At 35.9% G+C, this 15,026-nt stretch overlaps 1 protein-coding gene across 10 annotated transcripts in view; it reads right to left on the reverse strand.

Moving 5' to 3' along the window:
* Positions 1 to 15,026, reverse strand: part of LCORL (ligand dependent nuclear receptor corepressor like) — a 181,363-nt gene that overhangs the window by 132,302 nt on the left and 34,035 nt on the right. The window lies entirely within an intron of this gene.

Raw genomic sequence — 15,026 nt, forward strand, 5'->3', positions numbered from 1 at the left:
CTTGCAGAGAGGGGAAGAATAATTAGAAGACACATAATTGTTTATGTTTGTTTTAAAAAAGTAAATATGAAAAATAGCATCTTTAACATCAATTACAAGAATGAGTAAATGAGGGTCAATAGGGAGAAATCTTTCTGTTAAACATATGATGTATAAAATTTAAACCTACTTGTAAAAATCAAAACACAACAATTTGGTCACTGCTACAGACTGCCCTAAATTTTGGGTAAAAAAAATTACTGAAAATCTTACCAAGTTAACAAAACCCTAGTTTATTAATTTCCTAAGTATTCCACTTTCTGGACATACTAGTTTTAAGATTTTACAATTTTCAACTCTGAAGTCTGTAACATATTTAATTTTAAGCAACAATCAACTACAGACATCCAAAAAAAAATATGATCCTGATGACAAAATAATTGAGAAGCTAAGAAAAGGAAGTAATGTAAGCTGTGTGTGGATTTGGGAGGAAAAAACTAAACATGGCATGACAGACCCTATAAATCAAAGAAAAAGTAGATTTTCTCAGTGGTATTCCTAAAATGTAAAACATTATTAATACTTCTATAGAAATATTTCATAAGTTATAAGATGCTTTTGAAAAACATTAACATCTCCAAAATCAAGACTCATCTTAGAATCTACTGTCATAGTAAAAAAACTAGCCACAGTTTTTCATTTAATAAAACATGAACTACTGATGCATCCTACAACTAATAATGTCTTAGATTTCACAAAGTAAGGTAGCTATCATGATACTTGGTAAATATGTAATGAAATAAAATCTTTTGTGAAATGACAGTACTAGTTCCCATGAGTAGAAATTTCCTGGTAAAAAAGTGAATGAACTACCTACTACTCGAGCAAGCTATCATACTGGGTAGAGACTCAGACAGATTAAGCCCAAATCCTTCTATAGAAGGGTTATTCTATTTTAGAGTAGAAGATACTCTATTTTTCTGTCATCAAGGTGCTTCAGAAATATTACTGCACTTGTGAGCAACTGTTGCTGATAACATAGTTCCTAAGACTGATCAAAAGTGTATTAGTTGGTCTCATTATAGTCTTCATGCTACTATCTCTCTTCCGCATTTTATGTCTCTTTAGCTTTCTTAACTGCATTTTAGTTAATTTCTTCTACTATCTATTCCACTTCATGAAATTCTTATGGTTCAATCTGCTGACAAATACATCTTTTTGTTTAAAAAAAGTCAACTTTATTGAGGTATAATTTTCATACAAGGTATCCATTTTAAAAATAAAGTTCGGTAACTTCTGAAAATCCATACTTTCATTTTGCCAAGAACACAACCAAGACAGAAACTATTTCCATCAACTCAAATGGTACCCTTGTGTCCTTCTGAGTAATCACCTGGAACATCCCAAAGCCCATTCCAAAGCATCTTTTCTCCTGTAATGGTTTTATTTGGTTTTGGTAACAGAGTAATGCTGGCCTCATAAAGCAAACTGGGAAATGATCCAAACTTTTTTGAGTTTGTGTATCATAATATTTATTAATTATTAGTCAGACTTGGAGCTCTCTTTGTGGTAAAATTTTAATCATAAGCCCAGTTTTTAAAAATCAGTAAAAAACTATTTAGGCTATCGATTTCTTATTAATTCAGTTTTGGTAATTTGTATAAATTACAGCACTTATTGGCAAAAAGTTGCTCAAAAGATTCTTTTAATACCTTTTACCATCTGAAGAATCTGTAGTTGTGTCCCTCTTTCATTCCTGGTATCAGTTTAGGTATCGTCTCTCCTTTTTCACTGATTACTTGACTAAAAATTGAGTAATTTTATTGATCTTTTTACAAAAGATCAATTTTTGGTTTCAATTATTTTCTTTCTTGATCACTCATTTTCTATGTTTTTCATTTCTGCCCTTTCCTCTTTATATCCTTCTAATTATTTTTTATTTTCACTGAAACTTATTTTTCTAAGTTTTTAAGGTGGAAGCCTAGATCACTGATTTGAGACCTTTGTTCTTTTCCAATAAAAGCATTTAAAGCTATAAATTCCCCTCTATTCACTACAATAGCTCTATCCCATAAACTGTGATATACTCTTTATTTTCATTTAGTTCAAATTGTTTATAATTTCCCTTATGATGTCTTATTTTACACATAGGATATAAACGTGTTGCTTAATTTCAAATATTTAGGTATTATTCAGAAATCTTTCTCTTTGCTGAATTCTTTTTTTTTTTTTTTTTTTTTTTTTTTTTTTTTTTTTGAGACAGAGTCTTGCTCTGTCACTCAGGCTGGAGTGCAGTGGCGTGATCTCGGCTCATTGCAACCTCCACCTCCTGGGTACATGCGAATTCTCCTGCCTCAGCCTCCTGAGGAGCTAGGACTAAAGGCACACACCATCACGCCCGGCTATTTTTGTATTTTTAGTAGAGATGAGGTTTCACCATGTTGGCCAGGCTGGTCTCAAACTCCTGACCTCAGGTGATCCATCCATCTCAGCCTCCCAAAGTGCTGGGATTACAGACGTGAGCCACTGGGCCCAGCCTGTTATTGAAATGTACAAGATTCTTTGTGGTTGTAAAACATGTAAGATTACAGTCATTGTAAATTTCCTGACACTGAATTTATGGATAGCATATGATACACACTGGTGAATAGTCCATGTAACATGGAAAAGAATATGTGTCTGTAGTTACTGGGAGGAATGTACTATAAATGTTAATTAAGATTTAGCTGATTGATAATGTTCTTTGGGTCTTTTATCTCTCATGATTTTCTGTCTTTTCTCCTTTTCTGCCAATTTTGATGTTCTGTTATTGGGTACATTTATATTGCATATTTTTATGTCCCCTTTGTGAATTGATATCATCATTATAAAATGCTCCTCCTTGTCCTTGTTCTATTGTGTCTACTATTATATCAGCTACACCAACTTTCTTATGATAAGCAGCATTTTCATTATGTATTTTTTCCAATTCTTTAACTTTTAACCTGTCTTTATATTCAAATTGAGTTTCTTGTGGACAACAGAGTTGAATCTTGCATTTTTATTCAGTCTGAAAATATCTGTTTTTTGAGGACACTGTTTTAGATCATTAAAATTGAATGTATTTATTAAAATAGTCGGATTTATATCTACCATCTAATTTGCTATTTATTTCCTCTGTTATACATTCCTCCCCATTCTCCACTCCACAACATTATTTTAAGTTAAATAAGAAGTTTGTAGTATTCCATTTTGTTGCCACCATAAACTTAATAGCCATACCTCTTCTAGTTTTTTTAGGGCTTGTCCTAAGGTTTACAATATTCATTTTAGCTTTTCACCATCTACTTTAAAACATTATATTACCACTTAGTATGTAATGTAAGAATCAACACATAGTATGTAATATAAGGATCAAATCCCATTATATATAACTTACTTAAAAACATTTTAAATATATTAAAACATTAGAAAGTCTTTTAAATTTACTCACAATGTCACTTTTTTGTGTTTGTAGACCTATGCTTAAAGATCTACTAGCTACCATTTTTTCCTAAAAGACAAAATCATTTGTCTCAATTTTTTTAAAAATGTTGTTTTGAGTATAAAGTAGTAGGTTGACAGTTTTGGTACACTGAAGATGTGCTTTCACTGTCTAGTGGTTTGCACAGTTGCTGGCAAGTTTACAATCTTTCTTTCCTCTGTTCCTCTGTACTTCATAATGTGCCTTTTTCTGACTGCTTTTAAGATTTTCTTTTTACCATTGATTTTCAGCAGTTTCATGATTATGTGTCTTGGCATGGTTTTCTTTGTTGAGCTCACTAAATCTGCGGAATTATTTTGATTATTGAGCTCACTAAATCTGCAGAACTATTTTGATTTCTATGGCAGATTAGTTTCTATTTTCTAGACTTTCATGAGAATCGAATCTTACAGAACAGACTCTCTTTTGTGGGGGCTGGTCTTTTTCACTCATAGAATAATTTTTAGCTTTCTCTGTATTGTTGCTTGTTATCACCAGTTTATTTCTCAGCATATTCCATTATATTAGATATACTACAATTTTTAATCTATTCAGAAGTTGGTGGATATACATTTTCATTTTTCTTGTGTAAATAATTAACAGTGTAATTGTAGGGTTACATAGTAGGGTTACATTTAGTTTTTTAAGAAACCAAACTGTTTTCAAAGTTATTGTATCATTTTACATTTCTGCCATCTGCCATCCATGTATGAAAGTTAGCATGGCTGATTCACATCCCAATCACCACTTGGTTAGTTGTGTTTTTCTTTTGCTTTCTTCTAAAAAAAAATAATAATAAACAGTGATTTGTAGAAAACATTCTAATGTCCTCATGTCTCCACGCGGTTTTAATTTGTATTTCCCTATTGACCATCTTTTCACAGGCTTACTTCAGATACCTCTGTTCAAATCATTTGCAAAATTTTTAATTGGGTTGTCACACATTTTATTACAGCATTATAAGAGCCTTTCCTATTTTGTTTTAAAATATATTCTGGATACAATTCCTTTGTCTAATAACATATGTTATGAATATTTCTCCTAGTCTATCATTTGCATTTTTGTTTTCTTAATGGTGTTTCCCAAAGAACAACAGTTGTTAATTTTGATGATTAATTTACCCAGTTTTTTCTTTACAGTGGTTTTTCTGCTCTAACAATCATTTTCTTTACCCCAAGGATGCAAAGGCTTTCTCCTAAAAGTTATAGAGATTTAAATTTTACATTTAGGTCTGTGGCCCATTTTGATTACTTTTTGTGGATGGTGTGAAATGACTGATCTTTTTTTTTGTTTCTGTATTGGTATCTATTTGATGCAGCAAACTATTTGTTTCTACCCTAAATCCTCCATTTCCCTCTTATGTTCATGTTACCTTTTTAGTCCTTGAACATAACTTGGCAAACTTTAATAGCAGTTTTAGTATACTTCTTTGCAATTTCGATCATCAATTATTTCTGGTTCTATTTCTACTGATGTTCTCCCAATTACGAATTGTATTTTTCTGCTTTTTTGCGTATCTAGTACTTTTGCTTGAATGCCAGACATTGTGAATTTTACATTGTGAGTGCTGGGTTCCCCATTTTTTAAAGGGAGTCAGACCACGTTTATTCAGGAAGGTAAGTTACTTAAGGTTCATTTTGAGGTTGTTAAGGGGCTGGGCACAGTGGCTCATGCCTGTAATACCAAGAACTTGAGAGGGTGAGGTTAAGAAGATCACTTGAGACCAAGAGTTTGAGACTAGCATGGCTAACAAAGCAAGACCCCTTCTCTACAAAAACATCTAAACAACTGGCCCAGAGTGGTGGCACACACCTGTGGTCTCAGCTAATTGGGTGGCTGAAGTGGAGGAATGCTTGAGCCAGAAATTGGAGTCTGAAGTGAGCTATGATCACATCACTGTACACCAAGACTGGGCAACAGAGCAAGACCTTGTCTCAAAAAAAAAAAAAAAAAAATTTAGCTTTCTTGGCTTCAATGACTGCTTTCACTTTGGGTGGTGGGAACTTGAATAATGATTGCCAGCCCTGTATAAGTTCTGAAAATTGTTTACATTATAGTTTCCAGAAACTGCTTTCCCAAAGGTGTTATTTGTCAGGTTTTATGGATGTCACCCTACACACACGAACTGGTTTTCAGCCAGATTCAAGGGCACTGCATGCTGATTTCTTGAGCTCTTTCTCTCTGCAGCTCTCTCCGTTCTGGTACAATGCCCTCATAAATTCCGGCTACTCACAATACACTAAAGGCAGATCTCTGCCTTCTTTTTTTTATTTTTTATTTTTTATTATTATACTTTTAAGTTTTAGGGTACATGTGCACAACTTGCAGGTTTGTTACATATGTATACATGTGCCATGTTGGCGTGCTGCACCCATTAACTCGACATTTAGCATTAGGTATATCTCCTAATGCTATCCCTCCCCTATTCCCCCACCCCACAACAGGCCCCGGTGTGTGATGTTCCCCTTCCTGTGTCCATGTGTTCTCATTGTTCAATTCCCACCTATGAGTGAGAACATGCGGTGTTTGGTTTTTTGCCTTCTTAAGTCAGCAAGCCCACTGGGCTCTTTTTAGGCCAACCCTGCCTGTGCTATAATCTGCAAATTACCTACAGGCAAAAAAGCTGGCATGATCATATGGCCTAAATCATTAGTTTCCTTCTTCTCAGGGACCAGTTTTGTGGTCCCTGTTTTCCACTGTCTGTGCATATATGGTCCAGTTTCCTAGCTGTCTACAGGAGAAGATAAGTCCAAACTCTATTACTTCCTCATGCACAGAGGTGGACGTTCATCCTCTGACTTGTTAATTTCAGCAATTTATACAAGCTTTATTCTGTTCTTTTTGAAAACTTAAAAACTTTCTAATAGCTCTCCATACCTTACAGATATTTAGGTCTACAATTTATTTCTTTAAATATGAAATATTTTAAAATCAGTGTTAAAAAATTAAATTGGTATCTAATCATTTCAATACTTTTTCTTGAATAAGTCTGTTTCTGCAGTCTGATGCCTCTTGCTCATCTTGCCCTGTTTCTTCATGCAATTAATTCAGTACTTACTGGCTTTTGCCCTCAAAAGATCAAATTCCCTAAGGCCTAGAATGGAAGTGCTCTCCTCCAGAGAGTTCTAATACCCAGTACCCTTGAGCAAACTATGCTACATGGCAAGGGGGAAACAGGCTGCAGATGGAATTAAGGTTGTTTATCAGCTGACCTTAAAATAAGATTATCCTGGTGGATTCAACATAATCACAAGGGTCCTTAAATTGGGAAGGAGGCAGAGGAGTCAGAAAAAGAGAGACGAAATTGTGAGAAAGAATCAACCAACCACTGCTGGCTTTGGAAATAAAAGAAGACCTCATGCCATGGAATGCTAGCAGCCTGTAAAAGCTGGGAAACGCAGGAAATTTGATTCTGGCCTAGAGCTTTCATAAAGGAAGACGGCCCTGCCTACAGTTTGATATTAGCCCAGTGAGACCCATTTCAGATCTCTGACCTCCAGAACTATAAGATATTAAATTTGTCATGTGCCACTAAACTTGTGGTATTCGTTACAACACTAATAGGAAACTCATACCTGCTTTAAACTAATTTCATGGCTTGAAGTTCCTCGATTGACTCAGGGTACAGATCTACTAGAGGGCTGGTCTGTGGCAAATTCAATATTTGATATTTTTCTACCTTTACTTTTCTTGTCCCGCTCTGATCATCACCAAAGCAACCTTCTGGGACTGGAGAAAGGCAAGATGATTTAGATCGACTTGCTTTTATTCTAAAGCATAACTCTTTGATGTCACAGCTTAACGTAAAGACAATCTCCCATAGAACTATCTGGACAGGCTATTGCCCTAGAATTGTGATCCTCTTGTTTAAACAGCCACGAAAACACAAATACGTGGTACTAACAAAGACTTCGAGCTTAAGCAGCTTTTTACCTCTGATTTTCTACTTATCTCTAAAATTAGCTTGGGTATTCTCAACTGCCTTTTTAACTCTTAGCCATTTTTAACTTTTTAAAAATCCAGCACTTTTCACTGTTTTTAGAAGAAAGGTTGATTCAGAGCAGGAGTCCCCAACCCCCAGGGCCATGGACCAGTACCAGTCTGTGGCCTGTTAGGAAAGGGACCACACAGCAGGAGGTGAGCAGCGGGCAAGCGAGCATTACCTCCTGAGCTGTGGCTCTTGTTAGATCAGATTCTCACAGGAGCGTGAGCCCTATTGTCAACTGTACTTGTGAGGTATTCTGGGTTGTGTACTCCTTATGAGAATCTAATGCCTAATGATCTGAGGGGGAACAGGTTCATCCCAAAACCATGCCCCCGTCCATGGAAAAATTGTCTTTCACAAAACTGGTCCCTGGTGCCAAAAAGGTTAGGGACCACTGACTTAGATAACTTAACCCTTCCAAAGACCAAAATTCATAGTTCTTTAAGACTAATTACACTATAGAGTTCATTTGTATAAGTACATAGTTACCCATTTCCCTACTGAAAGCTATATAACTTTTTGTTGTTATTGTTATTACAAACATTGCTGCACTGGAACCTTTCATAAACGGCTTATCCTGTCCAACTGGTAGTTTCTACTGAGCAGAAATCTTTAAGTGGGATTACTTAACCCTAGAGTATGAATATTCTAAACTTTACTACAATAAATATTGCATCGTATGGCTGAATCATCTTAACAATCTTATCAGCAATGTTTGAGTTCCTATTGTCCCCAAATGGTCACCAAAAGTTATCATCAGACTTCATATTTGTCCAACACATGAATACAAAATTATCATTTTAATTTGCAGTTCTCTGATTGTTACTGAGTTTCAGTATATTTTAAATACTCTACTTTCAGATTTCCTTCAGCCAGACACGGTGGCTCACGACTGTAATCCCAGCACTTTGGGAGGCTGAGGTGGGCAGACTGCTTGAGTCTGGGAAACATGGTGAAATCTCATCTCTCTCTCTATAAAAAAAATTAGCTGGGGGTGGTGGCATGCACCTGTAGTCCCAGCTACTCAGGAGGCTGAAGTGCGAGGATCACCTGAACCCAGAAGGCTGAGGCTGCAGTGAGCTAAGCCATGATCACGCTCCTGCACTCTAGCCTGGATGATAGGCTAGAGTCATCCAGGCTTTTCTTATTACTTTTATTTTAGGTTCAGGGGTACATGTGCAGGTTTGTTACATAGGCAAACTGATGTCACAGGGGTTTGGTGTAGACTATTTCATCACCTGGGTAATAAGCCTAATACCCAAGAGTTATTTTTTCTGATCCTCTTGCTCCTTACACCCTCCATCCTCAAGCAGGTCCCAATGTCTGTTGCTCCCCTCTTTGAATCCATGTGTTCTCATCATTTATATGGTAGAATACGTGGTATTTGATTTTCTATTCCTGTGTTAGTTTGCTAAGGATGATGGTCTCCAGCTCCATTTATGTCCCTGCAAAGGACATGAGCTTGCTCTTTTTCACGGCTGCATAGTATTCCATCCTGTGTGTGTGTGTGTGTGTGTGTGTGTGTGTGTGTGTGTGTGTACAAGATATTTTCTTTATCCAATCTATCAACGATGGGCATTTAGGTTGATTCCATGTCTTTACTATTGTGAATAGTGCCACAATGAACATATGTGTGCATGTGTCTTTACAATACAACAATTTATATTCTTTTGGGTATACACCCAGTAATGGGATTGCTGGTATGAATGGTAGTTCTGCTTTTAGCTCTTTGAGGAACTGCCCACAATGCTTTCCACAATGGTTGAACTAACTTATCCTCCCACCAACAGTGTGTAAGTGTTCCGTTTTCTCTGCAACCTTGCCAGCATGTTATTTTTTTTCCTTTTTAGTAACAGCCATTCTGACTGGTGTGAGATGTTATCTCACTGTGGTTTGATTTGCATTTCTCCATTAATCAGTGATATTGAGCTTGTTTTCATATACTTGTTGGCTGCATGCACACCTTCTTTTGAAAAGTGTCTGTTCATGTCCTTTGCCCACTTTTTAATGGAAATTTTTTTTCTTGTAAATTTAAGTAAGTTCCCTATAGATGCTGGAAATTAACCTTTGTCAGATGCACAGTTTGCAAATATTTTCTCCCATTCTGCAGGTTGTCTCTTTATTCTGTTGATAGCTTCTTTTGCTGTGCAGAAGCTCTTTAATTAGTTCCCATTTGCCAATTTTTGTTTTCATTGCAATTACTTTTGGCATCTTTGTCATGAAATCTTTGCCCATGCCTATGTCCTAAATGGTACTGCCTAGGTTGTCTTCAAGGGTTTTTATAGTTTTGGGTTTTACATTTAAGTCTTTAATCCATCTTGAGTTAATTTTTGTATAAGGTATAAGGAAGGGGTCTAGTTTCAATTTTCTGCACGACTAGCCAGTTATCCCAGCACCATTTATTGAAAAGGAAGTCCTTTCCCCATTACTTGTTTTTGTTAGCTTTGTTGAAGATTAGATAGTTGTAGGTATATGGCCTTATTTCTGTGCTCTCTATTCCATCCAATGGTCTATATGTCTGGTTCTGTATCAGTACCATGTTGTTCTAGTTACTGTAGTCCTGTGGTATAGTTTGAAGTCAGGTAATGTGATGCCTCTAGCTTTGTTCTTTTTGCTTAGGATTGCCTTGGCTATTCAGGCTCTTTTTTGGTTCAATACAAATTTACAAATAGTTGTTTCTAGTTCTGTGAAGAATGTTATTGACAGTTTGATAGAAATAGCAGTGAATCTATAAATTGCTTTGGGGAAAATGGTCATTTTAATGATATTGATTCTTCCTATCCATGAGCAAAGAAGGTTTTTCCTTTCATTTCTGTCATCTCTGACTTATCTGAGCAGTGTTTTGTAATTCTCATTGTAGAGATGTTTCACCTCCCTGTTTAGCTGTATTCCTGGATATTTTGTTCTTTTTGTGGCAACTGTGAATGAGACTGAGTTCCTGATTTGGCTCTCGGCTCGCTGTTGTTGGTGTATAGGAATGAGAGTAATATTTGTACATTGCTTTTGTATCCTGAAATTTTGCTGAAGTTGTTTATCTGCTGAAGGAGCTTTTGGGCTGAGACTATGGGGTTTTCTAGATATAGAATGATGTCGTCTACAGACAAGTATAGTTTGACTTCCTCTTTTCATATTTGGATGCGCTTTATTTCTTTCTCTTGTCTGACTACTCCAGCCAGCATTTCCAATATTATGTTGAATAGAAGTAGTGAGAGAGGATATCCTTGTCATGTGCCAGTTTTCAAGGGTAATGCTTCCAGCTTTTGCTCATTCAGTATGATGTTGGCTGTGAGTTTGTCATATGTGGCTCTTATTATTTTGAGGTGTGTTCCTTCAATACCTAGTTTATAGAGAATTTTTAGCATGAAGGGAAACTGAATACATTGAAAGTCTTTTCTGTATCTGCTGAGATAATCATGTGGTTTTTTGTCCTTAGTTCTGTTTATATGATGAATCACATTTATTGACTTGCATATGTTGAACCGATCTTGCATCCCAGGGATAAAGCCTACCTGATAGTGGTGTATTAGCTTTTTGATGTGCTGCTGGATTCAGTCTCCCAGTATTTTGTTGAGGATTTTTGCATCTATGTTCTTCAAGGATATTATCCTGGAGTTCTCTTTTATGGTTGTGTCTCTGCCAAGTTTTGGTATCAGGATGATGCTGGCCTCATACAATGAGTTGGGGAGGAGATCCTCTTCCTGTATTTTTTGGAAGAGTTTCAGTAGCAATGGTACCAGCTCTTGTTTGTGTATCTGGTAGAATTCGGCTGTGAATCTATCTGGTCCTGAGCTTTTTTAGGTTGGTAGGGTATTCATTACTGATTCAATTTAGGAGCTCATTATTGGTCTCTTCACGGAATCAATTTCTTCCTGGTTCAGTTGTGTGGGGGGGTATATGTGGCCAGAAATTTATCCATCTTCTCTAGGTTTTCTAGTTTGTATGAATAGGGATGTTTGTAGTTGTCTCTGATGGTTATTTGTATTTCCATGGAGTCAGTGGTAACATCCCCTTTGTCTTTTCTAATTGTGCTTATTTAGGTCTTCTCTCTTCTGTATTATCTAGCTAGTGACGTATTTTATTAATTTTTTCAAAAAGCAACTTCTGAATTCGTTGATCTTCTGAATGGTTTTTCTTGTCTCAATTTTCATCAGTTAAGCTCAGATTTTGGTTATTTCTTGTTTTCTGCTAACTTTGGGGTTAGTTTGCTCTCGCTTCTCTAGTTCTTTTACTTGTGATGTTAGGCTGTTAATTTGAGATCTAACTTTCTGATGTGGGCATTTAGTGCTATAAATTTCTCTCTTAACACTGTCTTAGTTGGGCCCCAGAGATTCTGGTATGTTGTATTTTTGTTCTCATTAGTTTCACAGAACTTGCTGATTTTTGCTTTAATTTCATTATTTATCCAGAAGATAAACAACGTGCTATTCAAGAGCACGTTGTTTAATTTTCATGCAATTGCATAGTTTTGAGTGATTTTTTTTGTTTTAATTTATATTTTTATTGAGCTGTGGTCTGAGAGTTTTTAATATGATTTTGGTTCTTCTTCATTTGCTGAGGATTGTTTTATGTCCAATCGTGCAGTCAATTTTAGAGTATGTGATGTGCCATGTGCCATGTGGTGATGAGAAGTAAGTATACTCTGCTGTTTTGAGATGGAGAGTCCCGTAGAGGTCTATCAGATCCATTGGGTCCAATGTTGAATTCAGGTCCTGAATATCTTGTTAATTTTCTCCCTTGATGATCTAATACCCTCAGGGGAGTGCTGAAGTCTCCCATTTTTATTGTGTGGGAGTCTAAGTATCTTAGTAGGTCTCTAAGAACTTGCTTTATGAATGTGGTTGCTCCTCTGCTGGGTGCATATATATCTAGAATAGTTAGGTCTTCTTGTTGAATTGAACCCTTTACCCTTATTTAATGCTCTTCTTTGCCATTTCTGATCTTTGTTGGTTTAAAGTCTGTTTTGTTTGACATTTCGATTGCAACCCTGGCTTTTTTCTCATTTCCGTTTGGTAGATTTTCCTCCATCCTTTTATTTTCAGCCTATGGGTGTCACTGTGTGTGAGGTGGGTCTCTTGAAGATTGCATACCATTGGGTCTTGCTTTTTTATCCGGATTGCTCCTCTCTACCTTTTAAATAGTGCATTTTACCCATTAACATTCAACATTAGTATTGATATGTGTGGATTTGACCGTTATTGTGTTGTCAGCTGGTTATTATGCTGGCTTGTTTGTGTGGTTGCTTTACAGTGTCACTTGTCTGTGTACTTAAGTGTTCTTGTATTGGCTAGTAATGATCTTTCCTTTCTACATTTAATGCTCCTTTCAAGATCTCTTGTAAGGCGGGTCTGATAGTAACAAATACCCTCAGTATTTGCTGATTTAAAAAGGATCTTATTTCACCTTTGCTTAGGAAGCTTAGTTTGGCTGGATATAAAAATCTTGGTTGAGAATATTGTTATTTAAGAATGTTGAGTATAAGCTCCGAATCTCTTCTAGCTTGTAGGGTTTCTGCTGAGAGGTCTGCTATTAGCCTGATAGGGTTCCCTTTTCTAAATGACCTGTGCTTTCTCCCCAGCTACCTTTAACATTCTTTCATTCCAACCTTGGAAAATGTAATGATTACACGTCATAGGGATGATCTTGCACAGAATCTTTCAGGGGTTCTCTGTATCTTCTGAATTTGACTGTTGGCCTCTCTAGTGAGGTTGGGGAGGTTTTCATGGGTGATACCCTGAAATATGTTTTCCAAGTTGTTTTCTATTTCGCTGTCCCTTCTAGGGATGCCAGTGATTTGTAGGCTTGGCCTCTTTACATAATCCCATATTTGCTGGAGACTTTGTTCATTCCTTTTCATTCTGTTTTCTTTATTTTGTCTGACTGTCTTATTTCAGACAGCCAGTCTTCAAGTTCCGAGATTACTTCCTCAGCTTGGTCTATTCTGCTGTTACTACTTATGATTGCATTGTGATATTCTTGTAGTGTGTTTTTCTGCTCTATCAGATCAGTTAGATGTGTTGTTTGTTTGTTTATTTATACTGGCTACTTTGTCTGTCAGCTCCTGTATCATTTTGTGATTCTTAGTTTCTGTTGATTGGGTCTTGCTGTTCTCCCGAATCTCAATGATCTTTTTTTTTTCCTATCTATATTCTGAATTCCATTATTGCTATTTCAGCTTTGGCTACTTCTCAGCTGAACTGTTGGTCTTTTAAGAATTCAGGCATAGTTTTATGTATTCTGGGTAACAATTATCAAATTCATAAATTACAAACATTCCCAATTATGACTTCACCTTTTCATTTTGTTTTTGAGTGGTTCTTTTGGTTTAATGTACCATAGGTTAACCCTTTTTTTGTATCTTGTTTTATGCTTTGCATATTTTTTCTTACATAAGAAAAATTTTTGAAAGTCAAAAACCATTTTATGTGTGAATATGAGTGTGCATTTGGTTTTCACATGTGGTTCTTTAATATAGTGGAATTAATTTTCTTATAAACTTATAAACAGTATAAAACAGAAAATCAATTTTATCTGAAGCACCATTCATTTTCAGGCCACTTTTATTACTCATGAAGTCTCAAAATGACGTGGGTCTGTATTTCTTGTCCATTCATAGCTTTACTGAGATATAATTTACTACCATAAAATTCGCTCACTTTCCATTTCTATACATTTGCCTTTTCTGATATTACATATAAAGAGAGTATCACACATGCACTTTTGTGTCTGGTTTCTTTCACCGCGCATAATGTGTCTGAGATTCATCATGTTGTAGCATACATCAGTATTCCAATTCTTTTTATTGCTGAATAGCATTCCACTGTATGGATATACTACATTTGTTTATTGATTTGCTAGCTAATGAAACTTTGGGTTGTTTCTACTTTTTGCTATTGTGAATAACACTACTATGAAATTTACATGAAACAGATTTTCATTTCTACTAGGTAAGTCTATAGGAATATAATTGCTGGGTCATATGGTAAGTTTATATTTAACATTTAAAAAAACTGACAAACTGCTTTCCAAAGTGGCTTCACCATTCCTATAACAATTTCTCCACATCTTTACAAACACTTTGATTATAGCCATTCTAGTGGATGCAAAGTGCAGTCTCATTTCCCTAGTGACTAATGATGTTGAACATTTTTTCATGTGTTCATTGGCAATTCATGTAAGTTCCTTGGTGAAATGTCTATTCAAATTTTTTGCCCATTTTTCAATTGAGTTATTTGCCTTTTCATTATTGAGTTGTAAGCGTTATTTTGAACATAAATCCCTTATGAGATTATTCACCCATCTGCAAATATTTTCTTCAAGCCTGTGGATTGTCTTTTTCTTGATACAGGATGATATGGTTTGGCTCTGTGTCCCCACCCAAATCTCATCTTGTAGCTCCCATAATTTCCATGTGGGAGGGACCTGGTGGAAGATGACTGATTTATAGGGGTGGGTCTTTCCAATGCTGTTCTGGTGATAGTCTCTGATATTTGATGCTTTTAAAAATGGGAGTTTCTCTGCACTACCTCTCTCTGCCTGTTGCCATCCACGTAAGATGTGACT

The sequence above is a fragment of the Gorilla gorilla genome, chromosome 3 (assembly GCF_029281585.2).
Source record: "Gorilla gorilla gorilla isolate KB3781 chromosome 3, NHGRI_mGorGor1-v2.1_pri, whole genome shotgun sequence".
NCBI lineage: Eukaryota > Metazoa > Chordata > Mammalia > Primates > Hominidae > Gorilla > Gorilla gorilla.